This window comes from Leptinotarsa decemlineata, unplaced genomic scaffold (genome assembly GCF_025532065.1).
Source record: "Leptinotarsa decemlineata unplaced genomic scaffold, Ldec_3_MD MMD2_P_RNA_scaffold_1, whole genome shotgun sequence".
In the NCBI taxonomy this organism is placed as follows: Eukaryota; Metazoa; Arthropoda; class Insecta; order Coleoptera; family Chrysomelidae; genus Leptinotarsa; species Leptinotarsa decemlineata.
The window spans coordinates 4,759,443-4,784,238 of record NW_027412523.1 but is presented as its reverse complement, the minus strand read 5'-3'; the positions used below and the strand labels follow the sequence as shown (position 1 = coordinate 4,784,238).

General features: G+C 34.3%; 1 protein-coding gene and 1 long non-coding RNA gene across 3 annotated transcripts in view; one reads left to right on the top strand and one right to left on the bottom strand.

Annotated features, from left to right (window-relative positions):
* The window catches only part of LOC141485365 (uncharacterized), a 134,012-nt gene extending 120,759 nt beyond the window's left edge, over positions 1–13,253 (top strand). Inside the window, exon 3 of the long non-coding RNA XR_012467172.1 lies at positions 13,009–13,253. This is a non-coding gene — a long non-coding RNA (uncharacterized lncRNA). The remainder of the gene's footprint in view (positions 1–13,008) is intronic.
* The window catches only part of Mhcl (Myosin heavy chain-like), a 251,902-nt gene that overhangs the window by 163,168 nt on the left and 63,938 nt on the right, over positions 1–24,796 (bottom strand). The gene's annotated exons all lie outside the window — the stretch shown is intronic.

Sequence of the window (24,796 nt, the reverse complement as noted above, 5' to 3'; positions counted from 1 at the left end):
ACGCTTGTATTTGTGAGCGATTATTGTATTGTTCATTCTTGTCTACAGAAGCGCATCGGTTTGTCTGACGTGTGTATTAGAATATTTTTGTTGTTGGTGAAAATAAGTAAAGAAGGTGAGTACATTTCTTGTAAAATTTCAATAACTAGTCCAATAAACCGATGTTTACGAGTTTTCTCGTTATGCATTATAGAGTGTTTTTTATTACAAGTATATCCTAACCTCACATCGTGAATTATTTCATACTATATGGAATAGTGCAACATATTTTAACTGATCTTCAAATAATTACAGAACATATATTTGAAAATGTTTGTGATAATTACTGAATGGTATTGAGAAAAAGAGATATATTCGATAGCAGTGGCGTGACTCATCAGTGACGCCGTATGCACGATCCATTTTAAAAATGAATTTCTATGAGGAATAAAGTTTCGTATTGGTGGTTGCAAATATCGGACAATGTTAAATCGTAATTTCATTCACCTAAAAAATATCTGAACGTTTCATTCGTATCTCTCATAATTTTGGATAAATTTGAGGATTTGTGATTCTTATTATTGAACTTGAAAACATTTTTGCGATGGGAGGCAAGTTGGAACTCAAAATTGAAGGAATCGAGAAACACTTTAGGACCTTTTTGTTTCTGTTGAAGAGGTGAACAAAACACTTCATCACCACTTCATACCATATCATTATAGCTATATTTGCTATATTTCAGAAAATGTTGGAAAACATTTGGAAAAATCTAATTTTTTATTTAAACGGTTGAATATGTATCAAAGATTTTTGAGAAATATTAATATTGAAGTCAAACTAGTAGTAGTTTTTCTCTAGGAATGTGTGTTCGTCAACTTACTGTGTTTTTAGATTTCTAAACCTATTCATTTGATGATATTTCATTTCTCTTTTAGGATAATAACAGGAATTGAGGAAAATAGAAAAAGGAATATTACTTTCATTTCTCTTTCCGAATAATACCACCATGAGCAAGAAAGAAAATGTGTTAATTTGAAGAATGGTTTTTTTATTTTGTACTGTTATTTGACTTTTTTGAAAATGAAAAAAAATGTCTTGTAGAATTTCATTTCAAGAATGTATATGAACTAATTTTGTATATACATATTTTTTTTAATATATCAATGTGTAATATGTCTTGTGCATTCAATTATCTAAATTATGAGGAAAAATGGCCACTTAAGAGTCAAGAGTCAACATCCGATTGAGGTATCATTATCTTCAAAACTAGTCTGAATACGGACCTTCTTACAACGGAATATCCCAAGGTAATATAACCCGTAAATGAAAAATTACACCGTAAAATTTTATCAGAGTATAGAATTCCACTGTGAAATTATATAAGAGTATAAAATTCAACTGTAAAATTTTGTCAAGAGTGTAATATCTCGATATAAATTTATATCGCAAATTTACCCTATAAAGTTTTATTTCAACACAAAAGTACACTCAAAATGAAAAATTACACTAAAAAATTCCACACTTGTCTTCGGGGTAGAATTACAAAATAATATTCCGCATGGAATGTAAGATCACACACGAAAGTAATTTCTCGCTAATATGGGCGGTAATTAAATTGCCACCGATACCGGTGGAAAAATTTTTACCAGTGCAGGCGTAAAAATAATTTTCCAAAATTTGATAAGAAGGTGATAGAGCAATAATGAATTTATTTCCACCATCAACGGTGGAAATAAATTCATTATTGATTTAAATGACGACAGTGATAGTGAAAGGGAGAATATGGAAGAGGAATTATTAGAAGCTTTATCCTCGGCAACTTCTCTAATGGTGCTTCTACGATTCTCCACAACAATTTTCTTCACTTTGTCAACATTTCCTTCGATTGTTGATGTACTGAGGCGTCCAGGGCTAGTGTCGTCATTCACGTCTTCTCGACCTTCTGTGAAAAGCGTGTACCACTTGTAAACACTTTCCTGACTCAAAGTACATTCACCATATGCCACTGGCAATATTTCAAGTGTTTCAGGCCCAATTAATTTCATTTTTTACGTAAAATTTGATGCAAATTCTCTGAACTTTTTTTTAGATGGCTGAAAACAGCCAAACAAGCGAAACACTTTTAACTTTCACGCCAACACCAACGTACCGTTTTTATCTAATGAATTCCATTATCGAGCATTAATGTTGATTTTTTTCCTAACACACTATCATTAATGAACGATGAATCCTTTCACAGGACTCGCCCTCAGAAGAAAATTATATACTCATCGCCTATCAAAACATACTGAATACGTAAATAATAGAATGTACTGAAAAATCAAAGTATTTTGGTATTCAACGTACTATTAGAGTCTATGTGATCAATTACAGTAATATAAAAAAAAATCATAACGGGACCACATGGTTCAAGTTTCTTAGAAACATCTTATTAGAAAGAGCATCACATGGTTATTACATACATTTGAAAAGAAACAAGGTTCTACTTAAATGAGTTGAGTGTGTCACTATTAAACATAAAAAACAACCAAATCTAGTCTAATCTGACATTACGATCAAATCGAGGACCATATTTTGGATTAAAAAAAATTAACTGATACTGAATTATTTATTCCAATTGATTTTTTCACAACTTTTTTTCTCTAAAAGTACATATCGTAACATGAACTTTTCTTAGAAATCCACACAATCTTGAGTTCCCATTAGTTCAAAAAAACACATTCATTTCTTTAAATCAAATAAATCTTATTTAATCTAGCCGTAGGAATGTGCTCAACGACAATTTCTAGATCAAGGTTGAAGATTAGCGAATATTATATCAGGACACTTCAAATTAAAAAAATGTTAAATATTCGAAATATACTACATGTGCTGATGCAGGAGTTTTCAGTCGCAGACCCAGGTCAGAGATATCTACCTGTTAGTCTAGTTCACATGTACTTTTTTTTGTAACATTTTTCAGCCCTGTCCAAAAATTACGACCAAGGTGTCATTCGATTCGTATTTTTGCCTAGAAAGTTTAAGGGAAGGTCCGAAATCGTGCCGATAAAAATTACAAAAGTTATAAACAATTAAGTGAAACTAAAAAATGGGGCTTTAGTTTTTTCTAAATATCTCGTGAAATTTTCAAAATTTTGGAAATTTGAAAAAAGATTTGAAAAGATCAATGAATTTTCGTAAAAAAGTCCCGACTCCCGAAACTGTATCTCGATTATTAATAATTTTTACAGGGCCCTGAAAATAGAGCCAAAAGCGGGTAGTCTGGCTTCCGCGCGCCTTTCGTCACTTTGACATAAAAGCAAAAAAAATTATTTAAACATATTGAATGTAAATATTAAGGAATGAAAGAATTCATGTAATGTTGGGATACATCAATAAACAATAATCCGCAGTCAAAAAATTTTTATCCCAATTTTTACGTTAATTAAAAATTTGTGAATTAATAACTTTTTCTAAATTGAAACTTAATATAAAAATCCCTATAATTAATAAACTGAAACCCTGGCATTTTTTTCCTTTGGTGAAGTTATCCTTAATAGGAAAAAAATAGATTACCGTTGCCAGAATAAAAAAATTGTTATTTTCTATTTTTTTATTGACAATTGAAAATTATAATTTTATAAAAAATACATTACAATTTTTTTTTCTAATTTTTTATTGTTTCAATATCTCATGGCTAAAAACTAATTAATATTTTTTAAAAATTTTTTGCAGCTATTGTTAATAAATTTATTATAAAGAAATACATTGTTTATAAGCAATTCGACAATTTTTTTTGCATTATGTTTATTGAAATAAATCATGATTTTCAGAAAAAATGGTTTCTTAAAAAAATTTATTTGTTGCTAAAAATGCGTTCGTTAATTAACAATCGTTTTTTGCAACTAAATATTAAAATTAGGGAACCGTTTTTTTTTAAATCATAAATTCTATTTTTCTTTAAGGTTTTGGAAAAACTTTTTTTATTCTTTTTTTAATTGTTTATTTAAAAAAATTGTTATAAACATTTTTTTTATTATTTTTTTTTTCAATACTTTGTTCTGTAATAAAAGTAACTATGTGTTTTTTTTATTTATTCTATTTTTCATAAAACTTTTAATATTGTGATACTTTGATACTTGTCTTTTTCATTCGCTCTTTCGCTTTTATAATTATAATATAAATTACCAGAATGACTAATTGCTTCATTTAATTTTCTTAAACTCCATACAAATATGACAATAAGTGAATGTTAATGATTCTACAACTACTAAAAGTGCAAGTAATAAAATCCTTATGATTTATTGTTACATGACACGAAGTTAATGTTGAAAAGACTTAAAAATGTTTCTTTTTTTAATAAATAACGATCAATAATTAAATAAATAATAGCACTGCAACTTTACTAAAAAGCTTAAATTATTAATGATTTCATAATGAACAAAAAAGACTTGGGACTTTTTTTACGCAAATTCATTGATCTTTTCAAATCTTTTCTCAAATTTCCAAAATTTTGAAAATTTCACGAGATATTAAGAAAAAACTAAAGCCCCATTTTTTTTCACTTAATTGTTTATAACTTTTGTAATTTTTAACGGCGCGTTTTCGGACCTTTCCAGGCAATAATACGAATCGTATGACACCTTGGTCGTAATTTTTGGACAGGGCTGAAAAATGTCACCAAAAAGAGCTAAACCGAGTACTTATGAACCTGACTATGTCTAGGAATCTATGCGACTGTATTTCAAACGGAAATTTACGCTATTGAAAAACAGCATTGAAACAATTATGAACCAACCGATATCGGTTGAAAAATGTAAACCATCAGTGTGTGGTATCACTATGTGCGACACTTTTACTCTTTTAAGGTGCATTATAAAAAATTAATACTGATTCTGCTTATGCTTATATCCCAACAATGGTACGTTATAATCGCTTTCATTCTTTCTCTAAAAAAAATAGCAATGTGCAAGAGTTTGCACAAAATCTCCTCAAGCGCTTCGATTTCAGGTCACAATGTACTTTCTTAATTTATCAAAATTATACCGTAATAGCTGATAATTGTTTAATAAATGCCTCAATTACCTGTTTACTTTCAAGAATTGTGACAGGGAACAAGCTGCATTTTTTGAAATTCATTATTGCTTCTTAAACGAAATATAGGACTCCACATATAAATACTTTTCTTTTCTCTCGTTTCGTAATTTTTTTGTGAGGATTTCTTATTCGCCGTAGTCCGTAGTTAACGATATACCAATTGAATGACATAAACAACAGATTAAATTATCCGGTCTCCTTCTCCGCTTGTAATAATTGCATTATAATTTAATTTTTTCGATCAACACAGGCGTATCGTCCTTGAAATCGTGCATGTACGTTATTCAGAATTTTCACAGACGAGTCGTCAATAATTCATACTCCGGCAAGAATATCTCGAGTGGTCGGTTAATTAAATAACGCCCCGTACTGATAATTCGCGATGCGCGGTCAATGATGTATTGCTTGGCTGTGTTTCAAAGCAGGAATTTGCATATGTGTTAATTAAGTTCAACTGCTACTTTGGGTGCAGTGATTTTTTTATTGATGTATCGTTTTCAAGTTTTACACATCCACAAAGTAATAGGTTTGAGAGAAAAACTGTTATTTCTTTCTTTAACGCCTTCCAGGAGCTACTATCTTTCAATAAAATATGAATTTTCAGGTGGTTGCATACCGTTTCTTCCCCTTTTCAACCAAACTCTGATATTGATAGCAAAGGTTTTTGGGATTTTGCTGGAGCGAGTTATATATCGGCATGTAAGTTGCAGTATAAACCAACACGGTTTTTTGAAAAATCGTTCGACGGTCACCAATCTTCTGACAATAACCCAACATATTGCTGAATCTATTGACAATAGGGCCTAAACTGATGTTATTTACACAGACTTTTCTAAGGCCTTCGACAGGCTTGACCACAGCATTCTACTAAACAAACTAGTAGCCTTTGGATTATCTCCATCCTCAATCGCAATCTTTCAGTCCGGTCTACGGGATCGAAAACAATATGTTCAGCTCGATGGTTTCAAATCTACCGAATATAGTGCTTCTTCCGGTGTTCCTCAAGGGTCAAATCTAGGACCGTTGCTCTTCAATATCATCATTAATGATATTGCAGACGTTATAGATGTATAATTCCTTTTGTATGCCGACGATCTAAAACTATACTCCCTCGTTGAGGTCATAGATGATTGTGTGAACCTCTCAGCAAACGTAGGACAGGTTGTAGAATGGTGTTATCGAAATAACTTGTCGCTAAATCCGGATAAATGTAAGGTCATGTCCTACAGTTTAAAAACGAACATCTTGATTTTTGATTATTCAATAGAAAACGTTTCTCTGGTGAGACCAGAAACATTTACTGATCTTGGCATCACATTTGACACTGCACTATCATTTAATAGGCATATCGATAATGTTGTAACCTCCTCCTGTCGTTTGTACGGGTTAACTGCACGGAACAGTAGTGATTTCAAAGAAACTTCGACCTTAAAAACTCTATTCTATGCTTTCATAAGATCAAAGTTAGAATACGCGTCAGTTGTATGGACCCCTTTTATCAATATCATATAGATAGAATACAAGCAATTCAACGACGATTGTTAAAACTGATATGCCTAAAAACCGATGGCATTTATCCTCCAATAGGAACAACCCACTCTGAATTGCTACAAAAGCATAACTTTTGCAGTCTCGAAAAAAGGCGTGAATATTATAGTTTTGTACTAACCTATAAAATTATCAAAAGCATAGTTGACTGCCCAACATTACTGGAAAAGTTTAATATTTGCATTCCTAGAATCTGTTCCAGACACCCGAGTACTTTTTATATAGAAACATCTCGCACAAATGTTCTGGAGAATTCTCCGATACATACCATGTGTAAAGTGACAAACTCTGTTAGCGACAATTTAGATATATTCAGTTGCAAATTGTCAGATATAAAATCCCCCTTCCTAAAATAATTGTAATAATTATAAATATTAAAATGTGTAGTCTTCAGAATCACTTGTTTGTGATGTATTTATTATACTCTGTTATTTCCTGCTCTGTTATTGGGCTATGTCCTACATAGTATTGTATTACAAATAAATAAATAAATAAATAAAAGCTTGTTGTTCGTCAATCTGTCGTTTTTCTCTATGTTAAAAAATTGTATTCTGAAACATTTTCATACATTTCCTAATTTACTAATATTCACCCATCTTATTTTCAAGTTTGTGTGTATCAATGCAAAATTCAAGCATTTTTTCCCGTTATCTTTATCGTGTTTTCTATGACACCTTTGTATTTGGTATCTTTCTTTCCTACTCTACACCCGTCAATAAAATTCACCACTGAAAGGGAGCTGGGTAATTCAATAAATTACCTTGACTAGAATATCACGAAAATTAATATTGAACAATTTTCCACATTTCCATCTTATACAGAACTGTCATACATAATTCATTCACAGACCCCTACCAGCATAAAGTAACTGCATTCAATAGTATGCTTCACAGACTATTGAATATTTCACTGTCAGCAAGTAGTTTTCAGAGAGATCTGAGTTTCAACATACAAATCGCTTCAACAACTGTTGCAAGGTAGATATTAACGACTTCATTCTTTCCAAAAAACTACAGAAACAAGCCATGGACCAAGGCTAGTCAACAACTGGTAACGATAGCGTCCGCAAGAGGACACTGTCATATCTTGGTAAATCCACAATTAATATACCACATCTTTCTTTAGAAAAGGAATGCTTGGACGTGGCTTAGAGAACAAATAAAAGTTTGAGCTGTGACGGATAGATCAGGAGTATATGAGTTATATAAGTATATAAGGGGTTATAAGTTCTGCATTAGTAGAAGTAGTAGTAGTAGAAGTAGTAGTAGAAGTAGTAGAAATCCACTCCTAAAAATATAACCCCTTCAATTGAAAAAACCTCTTTCATAGAATATATACCCCCTCTCTACTGTTCTCATGCTTTTCTTTCCTCCCTTTTGTATGATCTTTGCTCATCTTCAACTATTCGTCTATATCCTTTTTTCCTTTGCTTCATGACCTCTGATATCCCCAGTCCTTCATTCGAAATTCCTGTTCCAATCCATTATCCTTTCCATTTATGCTACACCATCAGCCTTTTTATCGACGCGACAAGTCAGACATCGCAATCGCCACGAGGAAATAAAATTAACAATAAAATAAATCTTGGCTAATGCACAAGTCGAACGGATATGACACGGCGTGTACCCCATTAGCTTTCGAAGCACATGCACTTGGTCCACTCTGGCGGACTATTAAACGCTCAACAAAGGCACTCCAGGTTGCTTCATCGGGTTTCCTTATAGGAATCCACGATTGCGGTGTGAATGACATTCGCTAATTGATCATCATATTTTCCGCCAATTAGCTAGCGATCTTTTCATTTCGATGCAATGTGCAGACGGAATTGAAATTAATAGCGACGATTGATAGATATAATGTTTCCTGTTTCGATTAGAATATATTGTCTGTGGCAAATGAAGTAGCGACGGTCGTAACTTTGACATTGGAAGATAATACACCATAACAAAGAATTTCAACTTAGGTATCAATTGAAAAATGTATCAACTTCACTACAATTTTATTGATTTCATGGTCAAGGGGATCGATTTGAAAACAGAGTCTGCAATGGGGAATGTTCCTCAATTTGGATTATTACAGCAAATGCAAGTTTGAACAAAATAAGTATTCAAATTCATGTTTCAAATGTTGGGTTTTAATTTTTAAAGGGATTTGTTTCTAATTCACATATTTTCAACAGCGCCTATATCAAGTTGAAATAATTTATACGTACCTACATATTCTACTTTAAAAAAAAGAAAATTATCTTTATAAATCAACAATTGAGGCAAAATATAAATTATAGTTCAATACCACCTCCACAAGTCACATAAACAACAGTTGTTTTGTTATTTATTTATATAGAGGAAGATAGGTTAGGTACACAAAATGTCATATGTCACAGAATGTCTCGGAACTCGGAACATAAGTAAACAGAACAGCACGCCTCTCGAATATGTCATCTTTGTTTCTCTCATACAGGTAACAGATTCATTGTCCTTTATTAGCTATAACTGATGTTGCTAAATGGTGAAATAGAAACGAATCCCTTTAAATGTTGAATGCATTTTTTCATTCTTCTTTTTTAAGTATTTAAATAAGTTTAAAGAAAAAAGTTGAAATGATAAGTTTAAAATGCGTTGTTTTAGAGCTCTTTAATGAAAACTACTTGATTTTCGTCAGGAGGAACATTCCCCGTTATGTAAAAGTTATGAGAATGTCTTTGTATACAGGTGATACAACTGTCTACTTTGCTTCTTAACTGGTAGAACTGTCTGTAAAATACGCAGATACAACATCTACGCCCATTCAGGATCCATCAGGGGTACCGCAGGGATCCCATGTGGGCCCACTGCTGTTCAACTTGTTTGTATCGGACATACGAGTTAGTTTTCAAATATTCAGAACTTCTTATGTTTGCTGATGATCTCAAACTTTATCGAGCAGTCACTTGCCGGGAAGATGCTCAATTCGTTCAAAAAGAATTCGAAGACTTTTCCATGTGGTGTAGAAATAATTTGTTAGAGGTAAATATTGAATAATGTCAAATCATTACGTTCGCTACAATTAGAAGTCCAATATTCATTGAATATACATTGAATAATATAGCTCTTAAAAGAGAAACATGTATTCGAGATCTGGGAGTTAAATTTTGATTGCAAAATTAATTTAAATCTTCAAGTATCAGAAGTTGTGGCATAAAGTCCCAAAATGCTGGGTTTTGTGTTGAGAATATCTCCTGATTTTTCAATTAAAACAAAAAAGATTTTATATTGTGCGTTCGTAAGATCCATTCTTGAATATTGTTCGGTTATATGGGACCCATACTATAATGTAAATATCAATTTGATTGAGAATGTTCAAAAGAAATTCTCAAAGAATTTATGCTTTGAACAGTCCGATGAAGCTATGAAGCTGGGAAATCAATATCATAATAACTTAGATTTGTTTAATGTATCACTTCAGGTCTTTAAAAATCAATTGAAAAGCCTATAGCGTTTTCGAAGCTTTTCTTTACCCAACCATATTTTTATTAGTACCAGATTAATTACATCTTTTTCTTTGTAAGTACCAGATTTGCTAAATGTTTTGTAAAATTGTAATGTAGACATCAGACGCATTCAAAAATACTTTGTACTTCCTCACACTTTGTTAAATATGCTTTTGTAAATTGGTTTTGCCGTTGAATAAATAAATAAATATTATGAACATTTGCAGAAGAAGATAGTGAAAGATTTCAGAAAGTAACTATTCTGTATTGTTATAGAATGGCCTGGAACTTCCGAACTTTGACAATTGATAACGGTCGAATAAAGCATTCAACAATACGTGTTATGTTCGGGCAACGTACCGCGCGCGTTTCGCTTTCGATTTGACCCCGTTAGACTTTTCTTGTGGGGTTTTCTAAAGTCGCAGGTGTATGCGAATAATCCACAAACTATAACGATCCTCTTTCTGAAAACGGTTGCAAGAACATGCGCACCTTATTAAAATGATTGTTACGCTTAAGAAGACTAATTTAAGGAATTTTGTTCGATAGATCAATAGAAGTTTTCATGAAGAATTGGTTGAAGAGAAGAGCTATTTCAGATTCATCTTCTGTCAATTCTCCCTTATTATTCATTACCATATTATGGTCGGTTTTTTTATACTTGTTCGATAATTGAAACATTTTTTTATCGGAGAAATGTTTTTATTCGCTTTCTTAAATTTATATTTCATTTTTCTTTTTAATACTTCAATAACCCTCAGAATTAGGATTGACAATTCCCATCCATGTAACTGTCAACGGGAAATGAAGATTTATTTTTATTATTATAAAGCCAACATCGGTCAAAATAAAAATTTGTCGACGTGTTACTTGGAATGACAAACTGTTGAACCTCTTAATGAATAATACGAATGAAACGTTAATTGGTTAGTAGTACAAAGAAATACGGAAGTTATTTTCATTCCAAATAATCATTACTATTCTGTAGCAATGTCAAATGAATTCGAAGAACTCCTCTCATAATCGGATTCAAACCAAGAATACCAAACGATACGTTTAGAGAATTTGAATGAATAGAAACATGGTTGAAAAGTTATTACGAAACATGACAGCAAACTTTCAACATGTTGCGGGTTTACTAGCAATTGTGTAAGCTACAATTGTGTATCTTAGGAACTATAGTCCATTTTTAAAAGAAAAACAGTAATGAATCACTCAAAATAAATGGTTTCAAGTTCGATAAAAACTCAATTTTCAATGAAAAGTACAAGTTATCATTCTCGTTTTAGGCAAAACTTTCAATAGGTAGTTGCCATGTTGTGCTCAAAAAAAAACGATTTGATAACTTTTAGATTTAGCAAGAACTTGGGTTTGTGGCTAGATGCTGATCTGAGATTTCACAAACATATAAATTCACTTTATCGTAGCTCGTACAGTATCTTACGTCAACTCTATCAAAGTAGAGATATTATGACTTCCAAATTGAAGTTGAAACTTTGCGAAACCCTCATATTGCCTAGATGATTCGCTTATAAAATACAAAACAGTTGCATTGCAGTCATTAAAGAATACTGGATGTGTTCCATCTTATCACAAAAAGAATAGCTGTACCATTGAACCAATAATAATACACTAAAGAATTTCATTAATTCGGACTTCCATTTTCTAATATGATATAAAATTGTTTGAAATCCCTGAAGGAATCACTAAAATTGAAATGAATAGCTGAAAAGAATTATAATATTGAGAAAAAGAACCCTGAAATTAAATTACAATGAAGTAAAATACAAGCAACAATCGAAAATTGAACGATAAAAAAAGAAATTTGCTTGTATTTTATTTCATTGTAGTTCCACTTCAGGTTTTTTTTTGCTTTATAATTGTTATTTACAGCTATTCCTTTTATTGATTCTGTATTGAGCAAATAATTTGATGCAAACCATTTCCCAAACACACGCTTGTGACAGAAAATTCGAGCTAATTTACTCGAGGGTAACAATAGGCAGACCCATAAAATCATGTGAATACAGGGTAAACTTACCTACATCAAACAAAAATACCTGTTCTCAATAGAAATCAAGTAATAATGAAGCGAATTTACATGAGATGATTGTTCTTTCAATATTGATTTCGCAACTGCCAAGTCCGACTCTATTTGTTGCGATATATAATTGGGCAATCTTTCAATTACCGATAATTTCGAGTAGCCCCAGAGGAAATCGAGACAATAATAAATACATTATATAGAATGATACGTAGTTATATCGTGGTAAATATCTCCTGAACCCTGTGGGAACAATTTCCTTTCTTAGAAAAATAATGCGTTTGTGCAAATTTTCAATATTTCAGTACAATGGAGTGAAATTATGAAAAAGTGTCGTGAGTCGAGAAGAAATCTCGAATGTGAAAATGGAAGTTTGATAAAGACAATGAAAGTAGTTACCTCCTCTAAGCTCAAGAATAATTCCATATTTCTGGGTTTTTTGGATCTAATTATTGATCTAATTTATTGATAGGACATTCCTATCAATAAACATTTCTTGCATAGTTTCTTCCTAAAGCTCCGATAATGAGTGTATTCTAATAGATTAGTTGATTGGGGTAGAAATTTACGAAGCAAGAGCAGTAGGTAACAAATTTTGAAAATGCTATCTTAGAATGTGGCAAACATCGTCGAATACTTCAGAAATGCCACAAAATACCGCTGTTGCAACTTCATCATCAATCAGATTTAGATTTAATTTGATACTTATTCAAGATATTACGTTTTTCAAGAAATGATAAGAGACGAATTATCAGACAACACCAGTCCTGTATAAAATATTTTTTCCTCCGGCTCTTTCTTGCGAAGTTACAGATTCTTGAAAACAAGATATTCAAATTCATAAGGTAACCAATGAAAAATGGAGAAACTCAATTATTTTAATTTTTTGCAGAACTTCTGAGGGCTCCTTGTATCAAACATATCTAGCAGTGTTAACTGAGTTCATAGTGTTTATTGTGCTTTATGATTTTTTATATTTGTATCTAGATGTCTTGTTTACTTTTTTTTATGTATCATTGAGTAATATTTGGGTTACATCCTCACCAATGCAGTATATCCCTGTATGTATGTGTATATACTCTATTTTGTCAATGTAAATGATCTTTTTTGTAGTGAATGTGTGGGTTTTACACCTCACCAGACACGTCCAATCCATTGTATAAGAGGAAAACGGATTTAATAAAATATGATTTTGATTCTCAAAACTGACCATGTTTCGCTAATTCACATTCCCCGTAACTTACGAAAGAGTTTCTAGAACTGGTTTGCAAAAATACGCTAACAAATGAACATTCACTCAATCGGAATGACAAATGTGCATCAGCTTCGGCAAACAAAGCAATCGGTATTTAATTCACCAATAAACAATATTCCAAACACCTGTTGACCGAAGGCTAAACACATTCTTTCAAAGATCCAATCGTATCGCTTTCGTTTTATTTCATGGAAAAACGAAATCGTGACACGTATCGTGAATACGAAAGTGATATCTGCGGGACGATCTGAGCTATTGAAATCATTCAATTTATTTGGCAAATACAACCAGCAAGGGGTGTGTCTATTCGAATGGGTCTCACAAAAACTTGGCACGGTTGATTGCTCCGACGTGAAATCTGCTTTTCTTAGGGTGCGTTCACGTTGCAGCGGCGATAAACGACAAGAGCGTCGATGGCAGCGATGATGAAAGCCAATTCTGATTCTAGTATAGAATAGATGTAGAGGAGATATTGAACATAATATTTCAGAATCAAACAGCAACACATATTCAGAATCTTTTCAAAATGTATTTATATGAAAACCTCATATGACTGTAATAAAAACAAAGGAGTATTGCTGTTTTAAGAACGTGTTGAACGAACAAGTAGTTGGTCAGGACATAAGAAAATTGATACAACAGTTTTATTTAGATGAAATAACAGAAACATGGTGTAAGGAACACTCACTGTCGATCAATCCCAAGAAGAATGAGATGGTCCTTTTCACTAGGAAAGAAAGTTTATGGGGCTTTAAACCTCCCGAAATCTTAAAAAGCAAACTAAACTTCTCTGAAGAAGTGAAATACCTTGGTACTATCCTCGACAGGAAGCTAACATGGAACTCACACCTACAGAGTAGAGCAAAAAGAGCATATGTGGCTTATGAGCAATGTCGGAGGACAGTGGGACGCGCATGGGGTCTTTCACCCCGTGTAGTCACCTGGATCTACACTGCAATAATAAGACCTATGTTAACGTACGAAGCCATTGCATGGGGACCGAAAGTTCTACAAGCAACGGCCAACCAAAAATTATATCAAATACAGCGACTGGCTTGTTTAAACATCACAGAAGCCGTGAGAACAACACCAACCGCGGCAATGGAATTAATTACGGGTCTGACCCCTGTACGTTAAGGAGGTTGCGTTAATGGCCATGCTACGATTGCGCACGGCTGGCGTAAACCTCGAAGTGGGAATGGGTCAATTGAAGCTGAGCCTATGGCGAGAAACGCGCAACCTCTGCTGCAGGCAACCAGTGATGCAATTGAACCTAGGTTTGTGTTTAATAAACCCTACAAAATACAAATAAAACAGAACACAGAGTCAGATGCTACACGCATCTGCAATACGCATATATACAGACGGCTCAAACACCAAAGAAGGCTCAGGATGTGGAGTGTACTCCAGATCACTAAGCCTAAGGATTAAGTGGGGAATGGAAAAAAATACCAGCGTGGTCCAAACAGAACCGGCTGGTATCTCAATCGCCACAAAAGAAGGAAAGGAATTTCTGGCAAAAACATAACATAACCATTAAGAGAGTCATAGTTACGACCGCACCGGGGGGCCTGGGGGGCCGGTTAGGCCCCCCAGACGCACCCTGGCGTTGGATGCGATCGGGTGTGGAGGGGTGGATTTTCGGGAAATCCTTGCGGGTACCGCCCCTCACCCCACACCAACAGGATTTCGCAGGGCTTCCTCCAGCTCACCGAACCCGGAGTTGCCTCCTTACATCTACTTAATGTGGCTAACCAAGAAACAGGACCATCGGCAGCGTTCGACCGAACGTTCGTACAAGTTAACTAAGCTCTTCTTTCGCCAGAGAGTGCTCGCGTCGCACACCTGCCCCCGCCAGCCATGCCAAATCAGTTGGGAATATGGTCCCGGAAGTGGCCGGTCGGGTCCTAAGCTCGGATACTAGTAGCTCCGTCCAACCGGGGTCCGACACCTCAAACGTCTGCCTTGGTGCCCTCCAAGACTAGACTCGGATACTAGAGCCCGGAAGGACCGCGAGCCCCGACACCTCGAACGCTCGGATCCGTACAGAAGCAGGCGAGGATCACGGAACAGCATAAGCCGTCCAGTGCCTCGGTATGGGGCTGCAATACACCCATGAATGGATTACCGCAACCCTGTATCCCTTTACCCGCTAGTGGAGCCGCTGCCACTAAGAGGCCAACGCCAGTTGGAGATGAGGCTCGCTAGCCTCCAGCCGCAAGCGGGCACTCACCTCCCCCCTAGAACTCATGTTAGGAAAGTTCCCTTTCCAACGTTTGATGAGTAACCGTCGTGGACTCTTTCGAGCATCCTCTACCACACATCATATGTCGAAGACGTCGCGCCCATTACCCGCATAGGTGCAGGATAGGGCGGTTCATCAACAACTTTTGTGTGTACGCCGTGTGGTCTGCACCGCATACCCTTACGTTACCCCGAGGGGCACTCATGTTAGGAAAGTTACCTTTCCAGCGTTGGATGAGTAACCGCCGAGGGCTCTTGCGAGACACCTCTCCCACACATCTAGCTTGAAACCGGCCAACGCCTGTTACCCGCAGGTGCGGGATTGGGTGGTTGACCGATAACTTTACTGGGTGAGTGCCGTGTGGTCTGCACCGGGGGACTGTCAAACACCCATAAGAGAGAGACAGTGATCCCCCGCCACTCAGCCTTGAACAGACAACGTGTTACCTCATTAACTATATTTTCATCAACTAAAAGTATCATTTTTTGCACCTTCCAGTAGAATCAGTTACTAAGAAATAAATTAATCCAAAATATGTGAAACGAATCTCTTCAGCTGACCCTGTGCCCACCTACAGAGAAATAAAAATCAATGGAGGGTCATGTGTCTAGTCTTTTTACATATATTCCAATATTTTTTATGGTCTGACAATACTGGACAATACTGACTTTTACTGGATCAATTTGTTTTTCAAGAATAGATCATGGATTGACCTTGCTGCAGTTACAGGGTTATCCATTAAAACATGTATTATATACACCCTGTATATAACAATATTTTTAAATCATATTCAGAAACAAAAAATGTGAATAACCGCTACCACGTTGCCTAAGTTCTAGTCATCCCATCAGCTTTGGATAAGACTGAGAAAAAAACAATCTCTTACAAAAATAGTGAATATTACACTGTTGAAAAAATTATGCAATAATTCACTCCTCCTTATTTCGTGCCTGCACATAAAGAGAAAGGCATATTGATTTCTTGCCTAGTACATTCATTGAATAAAAAACATAAACATCTCCATTATTCAATAATGAATGATAATTGAAATATAATCCATTCCTTGGGCGAAGAGAATTGCATTTACTTTATTCATAAGATCCAGTGTAGCGAGCTATAGTGTAGCTATATATAGTCGTTACATTCTAAATCATAGGCAACCCATCATACGCAAAAGCGTTTAACCAGTTGCTCGTTTATCATATAAAACTATCGGTTCGCTTGATGAAATTGTGGTATAGGCAACCAGCAAAACCTATGAACGAGGGAGATTGTATATTGGGTTGTATATTCGATGCAGTGCGGCACTATAATTGAGTTTGTTCTGTTTAAAATCTGTCAGTTCCGATTCTCTCTTAATGGAAACATACTTTCAGTTACTAAAAGCAATATTGAAAAACTCTTTTTGTCCTTTCTCCAGAATTTGAAAAATAAACGAATTCAGATCAATGTAGAATCTGCTTGAGTGTAAGATACACAGCAAATCCAGTTCAAAAGAGCAAATGATGTGGGGGAGAGAAATGGGATTTGTCTCAAGCGAAAAAAAAAGAGAGGATGAAGTCACTGTTTCATTCCCGAGACAATAATAAATGAATAACTCTATAGAGCAGCAATACTTCGACGGAATCAAAATAAGTCCAATGACTGCATCTGCATGTCACTAAGAAAATAACGTTGAGAAATCTTGTTAAAGATATCCTTGCAACAAAACCGTCCTACAAACTTGATGAATATTACAATGGAACTTTGCTGCGATTTTTTTTTGTGTGAGCCACAATAAACCCTTGCGGGTTGCGGTGGAGGGTCGAGAAGACCCACTCACTTTAGACTTGAACCTTGCTGTGATTTAATATATGTGTTTTTTTCGTTAGTGTTTATAAATATTGACATCTACACTTCAAATTATATTTTATACTGTGATATATCTTGTTTTTAACATTTTTTGAAAGGAACTATACAAACTATTCTTTCGACAAACGTTGTTGAATTTTATTTTTTATTGTTATATTTTATCTATTGCTCAGATTATGTTTCTGGGTATTTGCGTTATTGAATTGTTTCTTTTCTTTTATTCTTTGAACTGCTATACATACCAGATTTTTTTAACAATATTTGTCAATAAGATTGTATTTTCTTGGACAATAAAGTATATGTCTACCTATCTATCTATTATTATCGTGAGATTTTTCACAAAACTTCATACTGACTAATTGTACTCAATTTGTTCTCTATATAATAACAATCGGAATCAAATGACCTACTATTAAATAATTTCATAATAGGTAAAAACTCATCATCAAATGGACATGTAATAAACTAATTACAACATTCATACTCAAGAAACTACTTTTATGTTCTTTCATTCTTCGAGAAAAGTATCTCCCCGTTTGGACAATATAAATTTTTAGACAAGACTCATATGCTCCTGATCTATCCGTTACCAAAATTTTATCGTTATTGTTTTCAATAAGTTTGCTTCAATTATTATTTGTTCTGTAAGTTATGTCCAAGGAAAATGTGGAAAAATTCGATAAATTCAATTAAAAAGTTGGGAATTGGTTTGATATGCCTATAACTGTGCCAATATTGGGAAAGATGAAAGACGAATTTCCCAATTATCCAGTTGTCACATCCATTAGTGATGAATTGAAAAAGGCAAAAGGAATAAAGAAGTCGGTGATACAAAATTAAATGTCACTTGATGATTATAGGAAAATAGTCGACAGTTGAGAAATAAATAGTCAGCGAAGGAATAACTACATATATATTTGAATTTTTTATCCATTTCTGAAAACGGAAGCAGATTTTGGCCCCCGAAACGTTAAGATGAGTATTGTATTATTTGTTAGCAATTTTTTGATAAGCAAATTCATTAAATACGACAAGTTACTGATGAAAACAACTTTTTTTTTGTAAAGAATACTTCGATTTTACGCACTAGCTTATCGAGGTTTACCTCGATGGATAAACTAAAAAATTTGCCCTTTCTACACTTGTATAAAGTTCTCCATTATAATTTTCATAATTTTTCAGACTGAGAAAGGTGAAAATTCCCAAAAATGGTGGATGCCATTCATGCACCCAAGTAATTTTTATGGTAATATATAATGGCGAATTCGCCAGGCATAAACTGTATTTTTCGAATATTGTTACTTTCTTCAACTACTTCAAGTGAAATGAACGACTGTCAAAGTAAGTATCCTAATTTTTGAATTGCTTGATGAATGTAGTTGACAAAATTTCAAAATTCATCATTACACGAATCCTAGAATATAGATTTCCATTCGAATCAGGACTTTATGTAATAGGAAAGTTGGACTAGACCCTAGACGTTCCAGAATTCCATTGTTTGTTTTTATTCAATTCAAAATTGGAGCTGCTGATGTTAAAGTTGAAAATTACGGCATCTAACAGGAGTCAGACTCAGTGTTTTCCAAATTGAAGGCAAAAAGGAAAAGGTATGCCACAGAACCACAGACATGTTTAGAAGCGGATACCCGAAATAGATAGAGAAAATATCAGCAGCATCTGGAAATACCGCTGAGATTAAGCCTCTTCCTTTCAGGATGCTACCACAACTCCTGATAAGGAAATCGATACCTGCATTATTTACTTTATGCTGATAAAGGAACAATTTCTTGGTTTTACTGGGTACAATAAACATAAACTTGATGAGTTATTGAACTAACCAAGAACAAAACCTTTCATGAGTTCATAATTCTGAATTATGAAGTACTGTAGTACTTCATAATTAACAACAATTAAAAAGAGCATAATTAAAAAGTAGTTTGAAGTATGAAGGCGCTTGATAAATTTATCAAGTGAAAAACTTGTTATATCAAGTAACTTACTAATGGACAAATAATTGCTTGCTTTGTTACTTAATACAATATTATGTGAAGTAAGTTTCCATTTTATGATTCAGATACCACCCAGTGATGAATAAAGTAAAATGGCACATTATCAAGGGATCATGAAATCTAGCAAATTGAAACGGATATATTTTCAGCAAAGAGTAATTTTTGGGAAAGAAAGATTTTGGTTTTCTACTTTTCCATCTTGAAATAAAAAATATTAGAAACTTTCAAAGGAAGAAAGAATGCAATTAATTGTGTAGATCATGCATATAAGTAACTTCTATGTGAACAAAGTGACTGATTTTTCTCGAGTTCAGACATTACAATACTGAATGTAACCAAACTTTGAAGTGTTTGAATAATTATTCTCTTTTGAGCCATGATAATATATAAACAATTTTCACACAAAATTATATTTGAGACGTGTTTCGCTACAGTGTAGCTTTATCAGTTGGATTGGTACGTCAAACAATTCTACAATGAGTTTTATATAAAAATAGGTACATAATTAATTACAAAACTTATGGAAAAGAAAGTTTTTGGCTTTCTTCTACTCCATCTGAACGTAGAAAGCCAAACTTTCTTTCCCAAAAATTAATCACCCCTAAAAATATAACCCTTTTCAATTCATACATAAATAATTAATTTGAAAAAACAATACAAAATTACTTCAAGAAAAACAGATATAAATATGTGAGTCATTGACATTCTGTGCCAAAACTCAATTAGACAAATGATTAATTATGGCAAAACAGGTATGTTTTCAAAAAAACAATTACAGTAATATATTACTTCTAAAAAAACAGATATTTCATAAATATGTTGATAATTAACAAAGATAACAAATCAAGGGTCTTCAAATTAATATGAGGATCATGCTCAAAAGTTTATATGGGAAGACCTTCAAGAAATTTATCTAACTAAGTTCCGACTTAAAATGCAAACAATAACCATATTTATAACCATTTTCACCAAAAATAATATTGGGCAAATTAAATCACTAGAATTTTGGTCATCGTTTTAGACCATTTCCGTTCGTCTAGCATTTCAAACGGTCCGCTTGACCTGCATCCTAATAGAATATAACATATAAGGGATAATTGGAATAAACAAAGTAGGCGAGGCGGTTTGTTATCGCAAAGGACTAACTGTATTCCGTACGCGATTGAGTGTGCATCGCGTGGGTGAGGGGGGTTGGCAGAAATAGCCGTACTCGCAGCGTTGCCATGTGTAAAAAAATTCTTAGGATTTCAAGAATTCTTTAATCCTAAAGAAATGGTGATTTTCTGTTTATATCATGGAAAAACTAGCAACCAAAACCGTATGTTGAGTTCTCGGGGCAATAGTCTTTGCAAAATAAGTATGAAATCCGGAAAAAGTTGAATGAAAAAAAGGGCGAACAGAATAAAAATGATAACTAGTAGGTGACGGAATTCTTAAATTCTTGATTGAGATATACCTATACAGCGAGCCGTTTAATATTTGTCCTGTCTTCTCAGCTTGTAAATAAGTACATTTCGGTTTTATATATAATCCATACTGGAGTTTTTCCCAACACCAAACCGTTATTTTAACACTTCGACACGTGTTTCGATCACCAAGTGATCATCTTCGAGAGGAAGATCCAACTAATCATACTCAGATAGCCACCCTTAATCATACCGTACAGGTATATCATACATAGACACAGGTATCTACATGTTCTAGATACCTGCGTCTTGAGTGCCTTAAATTAATTTAACAATGTGTCCTTATGTAAGTAGATTTACTTGACTATTACATACATACTTGACTATTACATAAGGATACATTGTAAAATTAATTCAAGACATTCAAGGACGCAAGTACCTAGAACAGATAGATACCTGTATCTATTTATGGTAAAGAATAGAATATTTATTTAGAATGTTTATTTAACTATGTTATATACAAAAGTACATTTATAGCAAGTCAGTTAGATTAAAAATACATAAAGATATATTAAAAATACCTAGAAGGACATATTAGCGACAAATAAAGATTGCCACAGTAGTGTAACAAAGAGACTTCTGGCGCAATGGGAGTGGGGGTAACCTATCAGCGTCATCGAAATCGACGCAGGATGGAACGAGTATAGTAGCGATTTAAGCGTGGAACTCCGCCCCTCGGCCCCCTTGGTACTTCACCTAACCTATCGGCCCCCTTGGTACTCCACCTAACCTATCAGCTCCCTCGGTCCCCTTCAGTCACGTGATTTTAAATAAAAAAAGTTTATAGTTATGGGATTCGAACCTGGGTCGTCCGCGCCGTAGACATTGTCCTTAGCCTCTACACCATCGTAAGATATTGAAGTTAACTGCGAATGTTGGGTATTTATAGCGTTAGTTTTGTCGGGACCGAAATTGACTCATTCATTAAACTTGACAGCATTTTTATTTTTGATTTCCGTAGAATGTAATCGTCATTATCATATTGAAGATAGGAAAATATACTTAGATTTGGGAAATAATTAATATTTCATGTAAAGATGTGTATGTGTGTGTAAGAGCGAGAGGCGCGTGTGACATAATCGATGCAAAGAGAGATGGAGATTGAGGTTTTACCGGTTGCTAGTGCAAGCAGGTGTTGCCAGTTGTACAATAAATCAATGTTTATGGAGTAATGTAGCGTTGCCGGTTTGAAAATTAAGTTATAGAACACACAGAGTCATCTATGAGTCACTAGCTGAACTATCTATTGGTTGAAGAAGAACACTGTAAACACTAGACTCATAAGACTGCATCTGTCAAATGTTAATACATGCCAGCATGTCAGGTTCGGCGTTGCCAGTTGTACAATAAATCATTGTTTATGGGGCAATGTAGCGTTGCCGGTTTGAAAATTAAGTTACAGAACACACAGATTCATCTATGAGTCACTAGCTGAACTATCTATTGGTTGAAGAAGGACACTGTAGACACTAGACTCATAAGACTGCATCTGTCAAATGTCAATGCATGCCAGCATGGCAGGTTCGGCGTTGCCAGTTGTACAATAAATCATTGTTTATGGGGCAATGTAGCGTTGCCGGTTTGAAAATTAAGTTATAGAACACACAGATTCATCTATGAGTCACTAGCTGAACTATCTATTGGTTGAAGAAGGACACTGTAAACACTAGACTCATAAGACTGCATCTGTCAAATGTCAATACATGCCAGCATGGCAGGTTCGGCGTTGCCAGTTGTACAATAAATCAATGTTTAAGGAGTAATGTAGCGTTGCCGGTTTGAAAATTAAGTTATAGAACACACAGAGTCATCTATGAGTCACTAGCTGAACTATCTATTGGTTGAAGAAGGACACTGTAGGCACTAGACTCATAAGACTGCATCTGCCAAATGTCAATACATGCCAGCATGGCAGGTTCGGCGTTGCCAGTTGTACAATAAATCATTGTTTATGGGGCAATGTAGCGTTGCCGGTTTTGGAATTAATCGTGAACTACTCGACGAAAATTGGAAGCGCGAAAATGATATATTTTATAATAATGAATCAGATTTAAGAAAAAATATGACAATCTGCGATCCGTCATTGTATACGGGGTGTCTCAAAATACATCATTGAAAACAAACATAACGTCGAAGTGTACAGGGTACGTCAAAATATATTTAAGAAAAAACATGTCGGTTCAACAGAAGTCTAGCATTCCAACATGTCGGAAGTCTCGTATCTTTGTTAACCAAGTTAGCATCGTTAGGAGAAAGAGGAGATCCAAAAGTGTCGAGAGGTTAAGCTTTGTGGACTCAACGTGAGGGCAATGGGGAGCGAAGTATTCGACAATGACATTTCAAAATACGTGGTTTTCCGTGCGTTTTCGATCGTTTTTCGTGCGTTCACGATCGTTTTTCGTGCGTTTACAATCGTTTTTCGTGCGTTTTCGGTCGTTTTTCGTGCGTTTTCGACCGTTTTCCGTGCGTTCATTCGTTACCGTTTCATCGTTATTGTCGTAACGGTTTTTCGTGTTTCAATATGACAGTCATTTATCATTTAACGCGTTTCGCTAACCAAGTTAGCATCATTAGGAAATGATTATTTTGCGAATTTTCAGACTCTTGAACGGAACCTTGTGAAACACCCAACCTAACTTCTGTTACAGAGTAGTGTCGGTCAGCCAATCAGAATGGAGAAATCAAATATCGCTCGATTGATTGTGCTAGATGAAATTGAACTGGAGAATGAGGGTCGAATAATAATAATAATAGAGATAAAACATTAAAAGCTTGAAAGTGACGTAGTCAGCGTGATAGGTGGTGGCGTGTGTGATAATGAATGGGTTATTACAAAGAATAACAGCGCAACTGTCAGAAGGGCACTGAGTTGTATATTTACTAATAATGATCGGATCGTCGCATACAGCACGACAAATGAAAGGATAAGAAATGGAGAATTCGTCGACAGAGAAAAAACAAATATGGCGTAATGAATATAATATCCAAGGCCGAATGTGAAATAACATAGGAAGAATTGCAAATTCAACAAACTTGTAATTAAAAAATGTTGGGTTATGAACAACTATAAGTTTATTCCAATTGCAGAAGCTTGATTCAAAACGCAGAATTTATTGACAAAGAAAATGAAAAAAATTATTGGATACTGAAACATATGATATATTTGGATTCCTTAGGGTGAGAAGGATTCGAATCCATCAAAAAACGACCACTTCCGGTTTCCACTTCCGGTCCTCCGATTTCGATGATTTCAACATCAATGGATTCGTTTAGATGTCATGAAACATAATTAATCATTTGTCGAAGCCAAAAGAACCTTATAACCTATTTTCATTATACTAGCAGCAACGGACCGATGTGGGTACTCATTTCAAACGATGTCATTTGTAGATTATGAAAAGTATAATATCGAGCATCTAATGTGAAATAGCATAGAAAGAATGGCACATTTGAAGAAAATCATTGAACATATTTGAAATTAAACGTTGTTGGGTTATGAACAACTACGAGTGTAATGTAATTGCAAAAGTTTGATTCAAAACACATAATTTGTTAACAAAAAAAATGAAATAATCATCGTATACTGAAACATATGGTATTTTTGGATTCGTTAGGGTGAGAAGGTTTCGAATCCGTCAAAAACAGGTCACTTCCGGTTTTTACTTCCGGTCGTCCGATTCCGCTAATTTTGACATCAATGGATTCGTTTAGATGTCAAAAAACATAGTTAATCATTTTACGAAGCCAAAAGGACCTCATAACCTATTTTCGCTATACTAGTCGCAACAGGTCGGTGTGGGTACTCATTTCAAATGATTTAATGTGTAGACTATGAAAAATATAATATCGAGCGC